At 41.7% G+C, this 17,837-nt stretch overlaps 1 long non-coding RNA gene across 1 annotated transcript in view; it reads right to left on the reverse strand.

Moving 5' to 3' along the window:
• Nucleotides 1-222: 222 nt before the first annotated feature.
• The window catches only part of LOC131384604 (uncharacterized), a 33,766-nt gene continuing 16,151 nt past the window's right edge, over nt 223-17,837 (reverse strand). Inside the window, exon 3 of the long non-coding RNA XR_009215617.1 lies at nt 223-507. This is a non-coding gene — a long non-coding RNA (uncharacterized LOC131384604). The remainder of the gene's footprint in view (nt 508-17,837) is intronic.

Genomic DNA, 17,837 nt, shown 5'->3' on the forward strand with positions numbered 1-17,837 from the left:
TGTTATACAACAGAAGCTTAAGATATGTTTATTGATTGATTGACTGTGAACACAGGGCCACACTGTCTCCCTTCTTGACCTGACCAAAGTAAGTAAGATATTGGGCTGATCTCAGAGCTTCTCAGAAGAGGAATCAGAAAAAGCTGCCTGAGGAGGGTTCTTATATAAGACAGAAATGTATATCTGAGGAACAGAATAACTTAGAATCCCTATGTGGCCTGGTTTGTGACTAATTACCTCTATTATCATCACAAGTTATGGAAGTTTTGCTCATGGCCATGAACGTGAGTGGGTGATAGGGGCTGCTGTAATGAAGACTCCCACTGAGGGGCAGCGGAGAGAAGGATGGGAGTAGGGGACTTAGGGGTCTCCATTACCTAAAGTCAATGCAAAAGACAAAAGCATCAGGACAAGCAGTCGCAAAAGAGTTTCATCACATCTGAATGGGCACATGGAATATATACATATATGGTCCTGACTGAGTCCAGCACTTGGTGTAGCCTGAGTCTGAAAAGAAGTTAAAAGATTGATGAGCTCTAGTGCTGTTGTTTTTAAGAAAAGCTTAGTAGTATCTGCCAAAATTTAAAATGCAGAGGCATATCTGTTGATCTAATAATTACCACTTCTAGAACAGTGTCATATTAAATACACAAGCATATAGGATCATTTCAATACTGTCAGTAAAAAGGAAAAGACAGAAAAACTCTGATTTAGAATATTCTTTATAGAGGGTCTGTTTATGGTAAATAGTCTTAATTTCTTTTTGTTTCTTTGAAATATTTTTATTTTGCCCCTTTTCTCTGAACACACATACACACATATAGGTGGGATGATATTTTGTTTTCTTTCAGTACTTTAAAGATGTTATTCTACAGTCTTCTGGCTTTCACTGTTGCTGTTGAGAAATCAGTTATCAGTTTAATTGGTATTTATTTGCAGATGACCTGTCTTTTTGTCCTAGTTACTTTTAAGGTCTTTTCTTTGGCATTTAGACATTGCTGTCATTTCATATACTTGTGTCTAAGTATAAATTTCCTTTTATAAATTATCTTTGAGATTTGTAGAGCTTGTTGAATTTAAAAATTCATAAACTTCTTTCATTTCTGGAAAACTCACATCCATTACCTTTCCATTATTTCCTCTCATCCATTCTCTGTATCCTCTCCTTCTGGTACTTGATTTGTTGACAGTAGACTTCACACCATCCACCAAGGTTTTAAACTTTTATATCATATTTTCTATTCTCTCTTTATTTTCTTTTTTGAGACAGAGTCTCACTCTGTCATCCAGGATGGAGTGCAGTGGCATGATCTCAGCTCACTACAATCTCCACCTCCTGGGTTCAAGCGATATTCGTGCCTCGGCCTCCTGAGTAGCTGAGATTACAGACACGTGCCATCATGCTATGCTAATTTTTGTATTTTTAGTAGAGATAGGGTTTCACCATGTTGGTCAGGCTGGTCTTAAACTCCTGACCTCAGGTGAACCGCCTGTCTTGGCCTCTCAAAGTACTGGGATTACAGGCGTGAGCCACTGCACCTGGCCTCTATTTTCTTGTTGCACAACTGGATCAAAGGAATTTCTTTCAATCTGTCTTCCAAATCACTAATTATGTCCTTAGCTTTAATATTCTATTTAACCTACCTGTTGATTTTTAAATTTTTAGTTGTTTTTGGCTTCTAAAAATTTTATTTGGTTTGTTTTTCAAATCAATCTTAGAATTTTTATAGACACTTTATTTTTAGTTATAGTTGTGTTATAAACTAAATGTTTATGTCCCCCAAAATTCACATGTTGAAGCTCTAAGCTGTCAATATAATTGTATTTGGATATAAGGTCTGTGAGGAGATGATAAAAGTTAAATGAAGTCATAGGGCAGGGCCCTAATCTAAGAGGCCTAATGCCCTCATAAGAAGAGGAAAAGACACAAGAGCTCTTTCTCTTCTCCATATGAGGACACAGTGAGAAGGCAGCCATCTGCAAGTCAGGAAGAGAGCCCTCATCAAGAACCAAAACAGCTGCCACCTTGGCCTTGAACTTTCCAGCCTCTAGAACTGTGAGAAACTAGATTTCCATTGTTTAAGCCACCCCATCTGTGGTATTTTGTTATGGCAGCCCTAACTGATTAATTCAACTTGTAACGTCACTTTTAATTTACTCAAAAATATTAGACAAACTTATTTTGAAACCAGTAAGTCCTATATCTGCATTATTTGTGGGTCTGATTCTTTAGTTTCTTATTTCTGATGACACTTGCTTATGATGACTTGTTTCATGTATATTTTTGTGATTTTTAAATTTTAGTTCACATTCATTGGTACTTAATAACTGGGAGTTTTTATTAGCCTGAATTTATATTTTCTAGAATTAATTTACTTTTACTTCTATTTGATGTTTAAGAATGTGATCAGTTCATAACTTTAAGCTAAATTCCCTATTTCATCATGAGAATTTTTTTCTGTTTATTCAGCTTGTCCTCTTTTAAAAATCTACTCACACATCTCAAATATAGGATGATACTTTGTTTAGAGAGATACTGAACAACATTGATCAGTGTTGGAAACTAATGTATATCCCTGGTACACATATAGGTCATTATTTGATTTATTTGGAGTGAGGGGGTGCTTCTTTGAGTATAAAGATAACTGTATACTTCTGGGCATGATGAGTAGGCAAGCATAGACCCACAGAGAGATTTTCCAGTAAGTTGCTCCAATGTGCCCCATAACATTAAAATTGAAATAAAACATTGCCTTTGAAATTTTGAAAGTTTAAGTTTTCAGATCACACCTTTCATCTTTTTCTTGGAGGCACAAAAATCTTCCCAGCCTAGGTCCTATTCAAGATTCATAAAAGGAAATAGCTTGCCAAATATAATCTCAGCATGTGACTTATAAAATATAATATAAATCCAAATTCTCTCTACATTAAAGTTATTCAATTTCCTCTAATGGCCTTTATATTAGAGTTATGTCTATTCATAGCAGACAATACCTGTAAGTCATTCACTTGAAGTATCATGATTTTTCACTTTCAACACTAAAGACTTGGACTTAGGGAGGAAGCCCTCTGAATTTTGCAAGTCTGTCCTTAAAGGACTGCCTTTCATATTTAAAAAATATAAAGTTATAACTATAAATAAAATGTTTCTCATGAAAGAAAAAAGGGAGAGGAGCAAGATGGTTATAAGTGATGATCCGATATGCTGCCACATTGGTCAGCCTCCACCTTCTTATCTCTTCTATTCCTACCACTACTCATTGGCCTCAAGGATATGTGCATGGAAAAACAAAATGTCTTGTTTAAACTTGCATATAACCCTAATATTCATATTATCAAACTATAGCCTCTTTAGAATGCCAGATTGGGAGCAGGTGGGTTTGGCCAAAAGAATAGTCTTTAGTCTCTCCCCATGGGCATCCCCTTTCCCTTTGTCTGAAGAATAAACTAAGAACTTGTCCTATAGGGCTGACTTGAGACCTACTTCTGGGGCTATCTTGGTTCATGGGAGCTTTTGTCCCAGCCTCATTGAGGACCCCTAGTTGGTCACTCACCCTAACAAAGTACAGGTTCTTCCTTACCCCATTTCTGGCCTCTGTCTCAATTCCTGTTAAACTCTCTCTCTAGCATGGTAATGGCATTTTGTTTATAGAGCAAAATAGCAAACTGTTATAACTTTGTAAAGATGTCATCTCTCAATGAGATAACTTACAAATACAGTGCAAATTCAAGAGGACTCTATTAAACAGAGCAATTCTAAAATTCACTTGGAAAAACAGGTGGTCAAGAAACTTAAAAAGAAGAAATCTGGGGATATAGGTCAGCTCTAAAAACTATTAGAACATATTAAAAATAATAATAGTTAAATACTGTGGTTCTTATATAAGACAAATGTGTATCAGAAGAACAGAATAAAAAGGCAAGAAGCAGGCCCAATACTTTAGATACAGAGAGTCAATTAGTGCTAAGGGGTAATTTGGAGCAGGGTTAACTTATCCACTATGCACAAAAGGCAGCTTAGTGACCACAAAAATGTTTTCATTCTAAGATACTTTAAAATAAGAAAAACAAATACAAATAGTAATAATGAACATATGATAATCCATCCTGGAGTATAGTAACAAAGCAGTTGTAAAACATAATTTTTAACATTTTTATGAAGAAAGGCACTCATAAAAGCAAAAGTTCCTAGGACTCATGAAAATTATAATGTGGTTCTGGCTTGGAGAGTTTCTTAGCTTTTCTCTGTTCAAAATCTCCATCATTGTTACTATTATCACAAGCTACCAAATAGCATGAGGTCTAAATTAAAACAACATGCATGCTGTACAAGTGCAGTTGCAAGACCAGGAATCTGCCCGCCCTTTTAGCAAGGTTGCTCCATAAGTCTCCCATATACAGATTCTGAAGCTACCACTGGATTACCAGTTTGGGGAAAAATCAAGTTACATCCAAAATGTACATTTAAAATTAAGAATTTGTTAAATAATGTGAATAAATTTCACAGAATAGAATCAAGAGTTTTTATACATTTATTTAGATGATAGTGAATGAACTTTGAATCTTTGAAAGAATTCATGAAGGAAAAGATCAATAATAACTTGTGTACAAGAATAAACTAACCATAATGAAAATGAAAACAGCAGAAGTATTTGTCTTAAATGTTAGAGAAATGGACTATTATGTATAATATATAAAATGTATTCTAATATATTATAAATATCATAAATGCCCTCATAGCTAAATCGGCAAAGACATAAACAGAAAAAATGTAGATAGCAAACACGGGTTGAGGGTGCAACAAAATTTACACTAAACAATAATGTAGGTTTTTATATCTATTAACTTGGCAAGGAATGTGTAATAATAACACTAGTGCCAGAGATTTTGCAGTAAAATTAATGTGTACGTACTTTCTGGCATTGGATATAAAAGAGGAACTTGGCAGTATATATTGAAAATCATAAAATTGTTCATACCCCGTAATTTTATTCATTGTAATTTAGAATGAGGAGATAATTCAAAAGGAGGGTGAATCTGTATGTATGAGGCTCTTCATTGCAGCATTATCTATAATAGCAGAAATTGAAAACAACCTAAATGTCCAACAATAGGGAAAGCAAAAACAGTGAAGAAAATTGCAGTATATAGATCCAGAAGGATTCTGGATTCTTGGTGATAAAAGTAAGAATGACGGAGATTTTCAACAGAGAAAAGCTAAAAAAGCTCTCCATGTCAGAACCACATTATGATTTCTGCATCTATATCAGCCAGGTGCAGGGGTTTCCCTAGCTTAATAGCTTCATTGCCTACAGGAGCCATGACAATTACAAGAACTGCCACACACAGGGAAGCTCCAAAGCGTGCCCTCACAGGAAGCATTTATGGTTCATTTATACTTCCTCCCACTCCAGGTTTAGATTACCTATCAGGGGTCATTTTCACTCTAAGTCACATTGCCTAGCAACAGAGTTGACATTCTTACCATCTTCAGGTTATTAGGAGAATGGAGCTAAAAAGCTTGAAAGTCAGATTCTTATGCAGAAGGGAAGAGTTTTGCTAACTATTTATCCACAGGAGGATAACTATGCACAGTTTTGTGGATAATTAACTATCCACGGAAATCAATATTTTTGTTTCTGTCATGCCAAGTGTTAAATAGAGATGTCAAATAAGCAATTTAATTATAAATCTGGAGCTCAGAGGGTAACTAAATTTAGGAGTCATCAGCAGTATTTGAAGCCGTGGAAGCAGAGAGGCTCACTCAGATTAAGAGGGCAGAGTGGAGTGGAGGGCCTGGGGCAGTGAAACTGCCTTTGCAAAATTATAACTGAGGAAATCATGACAGTGAAAGACATCAGACCTAACCAACTCCATCTTGCCTCTAACTTCTAAACTGTAATTATCCATTCCTGGTCATAAGTCAAAGTAGCCTTGGGGAGGAATTTAGCTTATAGTTTAAATAATAGACCTTCCCCAAAGCTAAACTGTTTTTGTAGAATGAATGAAAGGCCACCAGCCACCAAATCAGAATGAGAAGAGCTGGAATTCTAAATATTACCAGCCATTATTCCAGAGGTTATAAGATTTGCAACTTTCCCAATTACTCTTAAAGGTAACATCACTATTGTGAACCTAAGATCACCCTTTTGAGGTATCTTTTCAGGTTTTCACATTTCTAACAACCAGGTGGCCCCACCTGGACCTGCCAACCAGTTGTGTGGCCTCTGCCCAGGAACTGACTCAGCATAAGAGAACAGCTTCGACTCCCTATGATTTCATCCCTGAGCCAACCAATCAGCACTCCCGATTCACTGGCCCCTACCCACCAAATTATCCTAAAAACTCTGATCCCTGAGTTTTCAGGGGACTAATTTGAGTAATAAAAATAACTCCAGTCTCTTGCATAGCTGGCTCTGCATGAATTACTCTTTCTCCATTGCAATTCCCATCTTGATAAATTGACTCTGTCTAGGCAGTGGGCAAGGTGAACCCCTTGGGCAGTTACAGTGGGGCTCTCTAAAATTTAGAGGTTCAGAAGAAAAAGAAGGGCCAGGAAAGGAAATTAAGAAAAAGTGACCAGTGAAGTGGAGTCATAAAAAACAAGATAAATTTGAATAAAGAGGGAATAGCCAGTTTTATCAAAAATGCTAGAGATATCAAGTAAGATGAAGCCAGAAATATAACCCCTGGATTTGGCGACAAGGGGACCCTTTAGTGACCTTTTCAAGAGCCATTTCACTGGCCTGACGGACGTAAGATGGAGAGAGAATGAAAGGCAAGGAAAAAGTGACAGAGATAACTTTTTTATAAAACAGCAGCAGTAAGGTCAGAAGTCAAAGAGAGGGCTTAAAAATAGCAGAAAACAGATATGTTTGCAAGCTGATGAGAATGGTCCAGTGTAAAGGAGCAAAGTGATGCAAGAGTGAAAAACAAGAGGGTGGAGGAGGATGGACCCAGAGCCTAGAGGTGCTGGCTTTTGAAAGATGCTGGGACACTCCCTCCTAACATGTATGAAAGCAACTAACATCAGTATTTCAGAGCTTCCACTCAGTTCCTAAGTCAAAATGCTGGGGGACATCCTACACCTATTATAATTTAACCGCACAGCCAACTAGTCCTATCAAGCTCCAAAATAAGCCAGAATTTCCATAAGGTCAGGAGCTAGGTCTTATTTCACTTTGTATTTTCAGCACCAGGATTGTGCTTGGCATAGCTTAGGTCTCTAGCAAGGAATGCAAAGCCCCAGTGGTAGGTAGCATCATGGAAAGATGAGAGATATTTGGAAGCGGTTGGTCTCCTAACATCATTTAAGTCATATCTCCTTGGGCACTCTGATGGTTAATTTTACATCAACTCGACTGGACTAAGGGATGCCCAGGTAGCTGGTAAAACATTATTTCTGTGCATGTTTGTGAGGATGTTTCTGAAACGGATTAGCATTTGAAGGGTAGACTGAGCAAAGAAGATCACCCAAAGAAGGTGGGTAACATCCAGTCTGCCGAGGCCATGCATAGAACAAACAGGCAGAGGGAAAGTGAATTCTCTCTCTCTGTTTGAACTGGTGCATTCATCTTCTCCTGCACTTGGACATAAGCACTTCTGTTTCCCTGGCTTTCAGATGCAGACTGGTACTTACACTATTGGCTCTCCAGTTCTTGGGACTTTAGGCTTGGACTGGGATTTACACCACTGGCCCACCTGGGCCTCCAGCTTCCAGACCTTCCAGTCCCTCATAAATCTCTTTCTATATATCTACATTATATGGTTTGGCTCTTTGTCCCCACCCAAATCCCATGTCAAACTGTAATTCCCAGTGTTGAAGGAGGGGTCTAATGGGAGATGATTGAATCATGGGGGCGGACATCCCCCTTGCCATTCTCACAATACAATTCTCATGAGATCTGGTTGTTTGAAAGTGTATAGCATCTCCCCCTTCCCCCTCTCTCTCTCCTGCCAGCCATGTAAAGATGTGTTTTCTTCCCCTCCACCTTCCACCATGATTGTAAGTTTCCTGAGGCCTCTCCAGCCATGCCTCCTACACAGCCTGCAGATCTGTGAGTCAAATAAACTTCTTTCTTTATAAACTACCCAGCCTCAGGTAGGTTTTTATAGCAATGTGAGAACAGACTAATACAGAAAATTGGGTCAGGTGTGGTGGATCATGCCTGTAATGCCAGCACCTTGGGAGGCAGAGGCAGGTGAATCACTTAAGGGCAGGAGTTCGAGACAAGCCTGACCAACATAGTGAAACCACATCTCTACCAAAAAATACAAAAATTAGCTGGGCATGGTGGCATGCATCTGTAGTCCCAGCCACTCAGGAGGCTGAGGTGGGAGAATCATTTGAACCCAGGAGGCAGAGGTTGCAGTGAGCCAAGATCGTGCCACTGCACTCCAGCCTGGGTGACAGAGTGAGACCCTGTCTCAAAAAAAAAAAAAAAAACTGGTACTGAGAGTGGGGTATTGCTATAAAGATACCTGAAAATGTGGAAGCAACTTTGGAACTGGGTAAAGGACAGAGGTTGGAATAATTTGGAGAGCTCAGAAGAAGACAGGAAGATGAGGGAAAGTTTGGAACTTCCTAGAGAATTGTTACATTGTTGTGAACAAAATGCTGACAGTAATATGGACAATGAAGTCTGGACTGAGGAGGTCTCAGATGGAGATGAGAAACTTAGTGGAAACTGGAGTAAAGGTCACTCTTGCTATCCTTTAGCAAAGAGATTGGTGGCATTGTGCCCCTGCTCTAGGGATCTGTGAAACTTTGAACTTGAGAAAGATGATTTATTTAGGGTATCTGGTGGAAGAAATTTCTAAGCAGCAAAGCATTCAAGATTTGGCCTGGGTGCTTCCAAAAGCCTACACTCATTTGTATAAGCAAAAAAAAAAAAAAGAAATGACCTGAAATTGGAGCTTATATTTAAAAGGGAAGCAGAGCATAAAAGCTTGAGAAATTTGCAGCCTGGACATGTGGTAGAAAAAAAAAAACAACATTTCATGGGAGGAATTCAAGCCTGCTGCAGAAATTTGCATAAGTAAAAGGTGCCAAATGCTAATAGCCAAGACAATGGTGAAAATGCCTGGAAGACACTTCAGAGATCTTTATAGCAGCCCCTCCCATCACAGGCCCAGAGGCCTAGGAGGAAAACATGGTTTTATGTGCCAGGCCCAGGGCCCCACTGATCTGTGCAGCCTCTGGACATGGTGCCTTGCATTGCAGCTACTCCAGCTCCAGCCATGGCTAAAAGGGCCCCAGATATGTCTCAAGCCACTGCTCCAGAGGGTGTAAAACCTCGGCAGGTTCCATGTGGTGTTAAGTGTGCAGATTTGCAGAGATCAAGAGTTGAGGCTAGGGAGCCTCTGCCAAGATTTCAGAGGATGTATGGAAACACCTGGATGTCCAGGTGGAAGTCTGCTGCAGGGGCAGAGCCCTCATGGAGAACCCCTGCTAGGGCAGTGCAGGAGGAAAATGTGGGGTTGGAGCCCCCCACACAGATACCCAACTGGGGCACTGCCTAGTGGAGCTGTGAAAAGAGGGCCACCATCCTCCAGACCCCAGAATGGTATATCCACTGACACCTTGCACTGTGCACCTGGAAAATCTGCAGGCACTCAACACTGGCTCATGAAAGCAGCCACAGGGCTGTACCCTGCAGAGTCACAAGGGTGGAACAGTTCAAGGCCTTAGGAGTCCACCCCTTGCATCAGTGTGGCCTGGATGTGAGATATGGAGTCAAGGAGGTTATTTTGGAGCTTTAAGATTTAATGACTTGCCCTGCTGGGTTTTGGACTTGCATGGGGCCTGTAGCCATTTGTTTTGGACAATTTCTCTTTTTTGGAATGGGAGCATTTACTCAATGTTTGTACCCCCATTGTATCTTGGAAGTAACTAACTTGTTTCTGATTTTACAGGCTCATAGGTAGTGGAAGAAACTTGCCCAGTCTCAGATGAGACTTTGGACTTGGACTTTTGAGTTAATGCAAGAATAACTTAAGAATTCAGGGGACTGTTGGGAAGGCATGATTGTGTTTTGAAATGTGAGAAGGACACGAGATTTTGGAGGGGCTAAGGGCAGAATGATATGGTTGGCTGTGTGCCCCCATCCAAATCTCATGTCAAATTGTAATTCCCAGTGTTGGGGGAGGGATCAGGTAGAGGGTGAATGGATCATGGAGGTGGACTTCCCCCTTGCTGTTTTGATGATACAGTTCTCATGAGATCTGGTTGTTTGAAAGTGTGTAGACCTCTCCCTTCTCTCTCTCTCTCTCTCTCATCAGCCATGTGAAGATGTGCTTGCTTCCCCTTTGCCTTCTGCCATGATTATAAGTTTCCTGAGGCCTCTCCAACCATGCCTCCTGTACAGCCTGCAGAACTGTGGGTCAACTAAACCTCTTTTCTTTATAAACTATCCAGTCTCAGATAATACAAGTACCTGCCCACCACGGTTTCCCTCAGTGACCAGAGGAAAACATGTCCTTGAGTTTCCTCTGTTCTCAAGAAAGTCATTGCCTCACTTTTCCTTATTGAGATCATGTCCAAGGCCTTGCCCAGAAGCCAGCTGCTCCTCTGCGGCTCTAAAAATCAATGTCTTAGGCTAGCTACTGACACTCTGGGGGCCTGTTCTTCAATGGTCCTTCTCCATACTTGATTAATAAATTGTGAGAAGCTTGCTTCTGATCACTGTAGTCTCCTTGAAAGCTCCTGACTGTAGAGATGGGGGAGGGCTGTAGCCAGTGACCACTCAGAGACCCCTAGAGAAAAATTATTCAAGGCATTGCAGGCTTCGAGCTGGGTCAGCCTGGAAATTTGCCCTTTAAGCAACTAAGAGAGAGTCACATCAATACAGTCTAATTTCTGTGGTTATAAAGCCCCCAAACCAGCAAGACATAATTTGGTTAATAGCTTTTAATATTGGAAGAGGAGATTAATAAACTCCATTTTAAAAGCATTGTAATTTCTTAAAGTTCCCTGTGGAAGCAAGTTTTCATGTGAAACTAGTTCAGCTCATATAGATGTGTCAAGGTAAGAAGAAATAAGCCTTAATCCAGAATAGATGGCCCTAAGGTTCAGTGACTAAAACAGGCCCCCTGGAGACTGAGTTGTGTGGGGTTCTTGCAGGTCAAGTTCCTTTGTGAAAATCAGTGACAGAATTTCTGTGAAGGAGCTCCAGAAACACTTAAGAGCTATGCCAATTATAATGAACAACTTGTCTAATAGCTAAGTACAGATGGTTAATGGGCAAGCAAGAGAGAAACAGCAAAGATGAGCTATCTCTGGGTCACAGTGAGAAAATAAGCAAAGGAAACCCAGGCTCAAGAATGTAAGGCAGGTGAGAGAAGGAATAGCAATGGCTGAGGACACAGGGAGGCCAGAAGCAGGTCCAGGCTGAGCAGGGAACAGAAGGAGGAGGTCTCAGAGTATTAGGGTTGCAAGAGCTTTTGAGCTGATCTAGTTTTTTTGTTTGTTTTTGTTTTGTTTTGTTTTGTTTTTTGAGACAGAGTCTCTATCACCCAGGCTGGAGTGCAATGGTGTGATCTCAGCTCATTGCAACCTCTTCCTCCTGGGTTCAAGCAATTCTCCTGCCTCAGCCTCCTATGTAGCTGAGATTACAGGCCAGCACATGCCACCACTACTGGCTAATTTTTGTATTTTTAGTAGAAATGGGGTTTCACCATGTTGGCCAGGCTGGTCTTGAACTCCTGACCTCAGGTAAACCCCCCGCCTCAGCCTCCCAAAGTGCTGGGATTACAGGCATAAGCCACTGCACCCGGCTACTGATCTAGTTTTAATGCTCCATCTGACATGTGAGAAGATAGAGGCCCAGAGAGAGAGAGTGACCCTGCACAAGGTCATCAATATTAGTGCCTATTTTGACCTATTAGTGCCAAAAGACAAGCCAGAGAAGGACATTTTCCTGAGACCAGCCTGTACCTGGGTAGGTACATAGAGACCCAGGGCCTATCTTCTCAGCTGGATTCAGCTGGCCTCTCTTCTCCGATCTAAGGATGCTAGCTTGCTACTGCTTAAATGTCTGAAATCCAGTGGGTTTTGCTTCTAATGCTTTGCCCTCATAATAGAGGCTTCTGCAATTTCTAGACGGGATGATATGCGGAAGAAGATGCTAGTATTGTCAAGGCTGAGAACACTGTGTGTCTGGAGACCTTGGGCTTTGGCAGCAAAGATAGCAGCCTCACAGACAGCCCCAGTCATGTCTGCAGGAAAGCCCTACCTTCCATGCCATCCAACCTATCAAGCCAAGATACTACTAATTTCCCAGTAGTCATTTCAGGAGGTGTCCAGAAGCTTAAGAGCTTCTCCCAAAGCTGCCTTGACAGAACCAGCAATTCAACATGCTGCCTCTGTTGCCCAAGCACTGTCCTGGGGAGGATGAGGGCCCAAAGTGCAGAAGTTTCATTACTAGGGGGTCTGGTTATCCTGGGTCAGGTTGAGAAACCTCCTTAGCATCCTTCTGCTGGGCCAAGTGCTGCTCTGTAGGACAGAGCAGACCAGAATCTGAAACCTTGGCTGGTGTGCAAAGGATGTACCATAGGCCTCCATGAGCTCTGACTTCTGACCCTCATAGCTGGGGCCACTGATTTCCTGGGCAAGGTCACCTTCAGAGCTGCCTTGGGCACCTGTCCTAGCCTAATTGCTAGTTCCAGTCTAGAAGCAGCTTTCCCAGAACAAAAACAAAAAGTCTTTTCCCTTCCTTCCCTTTCCCTTCCCTCCCCTCCTCTCCTCTTCCCTCCCCTCCTCTCCCCTTCCCTCTCCTCCCCTTCCCTGCCCTCCCCTCTTCATTCCCATCTGGCCTGGGGACCCCATGCCCATAGTTGTTTCCTAATCTCAAACCTCTCTGCTGCCAACTGTATACAGACCTTGCCTCTGTGGCTACTGTCTGGATAGTCACCTGTGGGCTCCCTGGCTTCCACTTCTAGCCATCTCCAGTTTGCATTTTCCCCTACATCTTGTATCTCATTATTATAGGGACAAAGAGGTCAGAAGAGGAAGTTCTACCCTTGGGCTCATGGCAACCAATACATGTTCCTGTCCTGGTAAATGAGGTCAGCTACATGAGCCCTTTAGTATCCCCTTTGGGCCTGTTAGCAAAGTGCCTTGGGCATGAAAGTTTAGTGGGCAGAACAACACAAGACTTCACATACTGACTTCCAAGGTATGTAGCTAAGATTCCTGTGGTTTAATTCAACAATAATTTGAGGGAGGGAGGGAGGGAAGGAAGGAAGGAAGGAAGGAAGGAAGGAAGGAAGGAATTACAGGCTGTATAAGAGAATGCCTTAGTCATTTGGATCAAAAATTAGAATTCTCTTTGGAATCATTAAGGCTGAAAGTAAAGTGAAGTACAGCGAAGCATGTTAGTACAAGGGTGTATGATGGTTGGGATTGTAGCTTTTCATGGGCATGGTCATCATTTTAGGAGTTTGAGGAAGGTGGGACAGAGACCAAGTCTCTAAGGAGCCAAGGGTTCATATACTCATTCATCTGACAACCTTGTTAACTACGAATTAGATATGTGCTAGCCCCGGACTAACTGACCACTCATGAAGAGGCAAAATGGCCACTGGCTCCTTAGCAGACAAATGAGACTGTATTTGATGCCAGCAAGTAAGAGGCAGCCTGATCAGAGACTTCACAACACTCAGACCAGATTTTACTGCAGCCCTTTGGTAAAAAAAATTAAAAGGTAGAGTCCTTTGAATGTCTATTTTTCATGCATGTCTATCCCACCCTTGTCATTTAGATCACGGGTTCCCAACCCCTGGGCCACAGACTGGTACAAGTCCATGGCCTGTTAGGAACTGGGCCTCACAGCAGGAGGTGAGTGGTGGGGCAAACAAAGCTTCATCTGTATTTACAGCCCCTCCTCATAGCTCACATTGTGGCCTGAGCTCCACCTCCTGTCAGATCAGCAGTGGCATTAGAGTCTCATTGGAGTGCAAACCCTACTGTGAACTGCAAATTTGAGGGATCTAGGTTGCACCCTCCTTATGAGAATCTAATGCCTGATGATCTGAGGTGGAGCCAAGGCAGCAATGCTAGTGCTGGTGAGTGGCTGCAAATACAGATAAACATTAGCAGAGAGGTTTGACTGCACAGAGAGCATAATAAATCAACTGCTTGCAGACATATCAAAACCCTATCAGTGAGTGGCAAGTGACAATTAAGCTTCATTTAGTGGCAGGCCGTATAGTGGCAAGTGAGTTGATTTACTTCAATTGCACAGCTGCCCCTGGTGGCAGGCTTTAAGTCAGAATCTGACACTTATTTAGTCTGCATGTGGCCCACCCATTATTTTACTTACCACTTCCATCCGCACCTCTTTTCTGCACTGTGCGCTTATCTAAGTCAGTTTTGGTAAGCCAACAAGCTAACCCTAGCCAAAATTAGTAAAAAACAAACATCACTGGAGAACTTCTTTGAAAAGAAGGAAAGATCAAATGATGAGATAGCAGAAGACTCTAAGACTGCCAACAAAAAGAAAGCTGCATTTAAAAGAAAATACCAAGAGTCCTTCTTAAATTATGGGTTTATTGCAACAGGTGATTCACATTCTCTAAGTGTGCTTTGTATAATGTGTGGTGACCAGCTATCAAATGAAGCCCTGAAACCTTCAAAATTCCTTCGCAACAGGGAGACCAAGCACCTTGTGCTAAAAGACAAGCCTTTGGCATTTTCCAAAGAAAGAAATGTGAACACAAAGAACATGATACGGTTTGGCTGTATCCCCACCCAAATCTCATCTTGAATTGTAGCTCCCATAATTCCCACGTGTTGTGGGAGGGACCTTGTGGGAGATAACTGAATCATGGGGGTTGTTTCCCTCATACTGTTCTCATGGTAGTGAATAAGTCTCATGAGATCTGATGGTTTCATAAAGGGAAACCCTTTTTGCTTGGTTCTCATTCTCTCTCTTGTCTACCACCATCAAAGACATGTGTTTTGCCTTCTGCCATGATGGTGAGGCCTCCCCAGCCACATGGAACTTTGAGTCCACTAAACCTTTTCTTAATAAATTACCTAGTCTCTGGTATGCCTTTATTAGCAGTGTGAAAATGGAATAATACCAAGCAGAAGCAATTGAAGGCCACCACTTTATCAAATGTGTTTGCACCAAGAGCGTAATTCTTAGTGGCTAATTGCATTACTAAAGTGAAGAAGCCCTTCACTAATGGTGAAGAGTTGATCCCACCTGCTGCTAAGGACATTTCATGAACTTTTAGGAGAGGCTGCAGTTCAAAAGGTAGCATGTGTTCCTCTTTCAGCTAGCACCATAACTAGATGAATTGATGAAATAGCAGAGGATGTTGAGGCACAATTGTTAGAGAGGATTAATGAGTCACCATGGTATGCAATCCAGGTTGACAAGTCTACCAAGTTGACAACAAGGCAAAAACACTTGTTTTTGTGAAATATGTTTTCAGGAGGATGTGCATGGGGATGTGTTACCTGCACTTTTGCTGCCAACCAACACCACAGTTGCAGAACTATCCAAGTCCTTGAATGACTACATATCAGGAAATGTGGGTTGGTCATTTGGTGTCAGTATATGCACGGATGGAGCAGCTGCCATGACTGGACAGCTTTCTGGTTTCACTACTCAGTTCAAAGAAGTTGCTTCTGAATGTGAGTCTATGCACCGTGTCAGCCATAGAGAAATGCTGGCTAGCTGAAAAATATCACCTGAACTTAACAATGTTTTGTGGGATGTGATTAAAATTATCAACCACATTAAAGTACATGCCCTTAATTCATATCTGTTCATGCAGCTCTGTGAGATGGACACAGAGCACACACGTCTTCTCTTATACACAGAAGAGAGTTGGCTTCCTAAAGGTAGATCACTGGCCAGAGTTTTTGAGCTATGAGAGCCACTCCACAGACTTCTTTTAGAAAAACAGTCATCACTGGCAGCACATTTCATTGACACAGAATGGGTCACAAAACTTGCTTACTTGTGTGATATATTCAACCTGCTCAATAAATTCAATCTGTCACACCAGGGGAGAACAACAACTGTGTTCAAGTTGGCAGATAAAATGGCTGTATTCACAGCCAAACTGGAATTATGGGGGTGACAAGTGAAACATTGGGATTTTTGACATGTTTCAAACATTAGCAGAGATTTTGAAAGAGACTGAGCCAGGTCATCTTTCTCCAAGCTGGCGCATGATCACCTATCTCAGCTTTCAAAAGAGTTTCAGCATTACTTTTCAACCACAAAAACCCCCGAACTGGGAAGGAATGGATCTGTGACCCATTTTTTAATAAGCCAGGTGAGTCAGCTTTGTCCGTGCTAGAAGGGGATCAACTGCTTGAGATCGCAAATGATGGTAGCCTTAAAAGTATGTTTGAGCCAACATAAAATCTCCATATATTCTGGATTAAGGTCAAGGTGGGATATCCTGAGATTGCCACAAAAGCGTTGAAAAGCCTGCTTCCATTTCCAACATCCCATCTTTGTGAAGCAGGATTTTCTGCAGTGACAGCAACCAAAATGAGATTACAGAGTATACTGGACATAAGAAACACACTTCGGGTGTCACTGTCTCCCATCACCCCCAGATGGGACCATCTAGTTGCAGGAAAACAAGTTGAGGACTCCCACTGATTCTACATTATGGTGAGTTGTATAATTATTTCATTATATATTGCAGTGTAATAATAATAGAAAGAAAGTGCACAATAAATGTAATGCACCTGAATCATCCTTGCCGCTAAGCCACGTATGAGACCTTTTCCTCTTGTTTCTTCACCTGAGAAGCTGGGTTTTGTAGGAGTCCTTCCAGCTTTCCACTGTGAAATGGTAAAATCTCTCCATTTCCTTTTAGCGTCCCCACCTGGGGAGCTTCCTAACCCTGACCCCCAGACTACCCAGGTCTGTGGAAAAATTATCTTCCATGAAACCAGTCCCTGGTGCCAAAAAGGTTGGGGACCATTGATTTAGATAATCTCTTCTAAAGTCTTGCATTTAAAAAATGTATCTCTGCTATTTCTTCTCCCCCTACTATCTTCAGGAACATCTTCATGAACTCAGACCCCATGGCAATAAGAAATAAGTAGAATAAATGACTATACCCATTTACAAATTAGAAAACAGAGACTTGGCAAAGGTCACATGACTGGTAAGTGAATGAAGAGTGTTAAATGGGAAAACTAATTGACCTGAGAACTCAAGAGTTTCTAGTCCTCTCTTTGTTGCTAAGCCAGGTAGGAGACATTTTCCTCTTGTTTCTCCACCTGAGAAGCTGGGTTTTGTAGGAGTCTTTCCAGCTTTCCACTGTGAAATAGTAAAATCCCTCCATTCCCTTTTAGCCTCCCCACCTGGGGAGCTTCCTAACCCTGACTCCCAGACTGACTCAATTAGCATCTGGGTGGGGAGTGGAACCCAGTTATCAGCATTTTGTAAAGCCCCCACGGGAGATTCCAATATGCATCTAAGAGTAGTGAGAACCAGTGGGTTAGAAGTCCTTGAGGAGCAGGCAAGAAGGCCAGCTGGACTAGACTTGCTGCCTCTCCCTGCTTAACTTTCTCCGCCAGATACCTCCTCCCCATACTGGGACTGCTTCTAAAGCTAAAGTCAAGCCACACCCTTCAACTGCTTTCCACACTGCCCTTGTTGACAGCTCTAATGGACTCTGCAGATTAAACAATCCTAGCGATCTTGAGCTGCCCTGGGATTGGCCTGTGAGGCAATGGTAGAAGTTACTGTTGCTCCTGGTTCTCATTGAATAATTTACTGTAAATAGCCTCCATTTCCTCCAGTGCTCATGCTTGTTAGCCAAATGGAAGTGAGCAAGGGCTGCCTCTAATGAGGTGT

Source organism: Hylobates moloch, unplaced genomic scaffold (assembly GCF_009828535.3).
Source record: "Hylobates moloch isolate HMO894 unplaced genomic scaffold, HMol_V3 SCAFFOLD_11, whole genome shotgun sequence".
NCBI classification, from domain to species: domain Eukaryota; kingdom Metazoa; phylum Chordata; class Mammalia; order Primates; family Hylobatidae; genus Hylobates; species Hylobates moloch.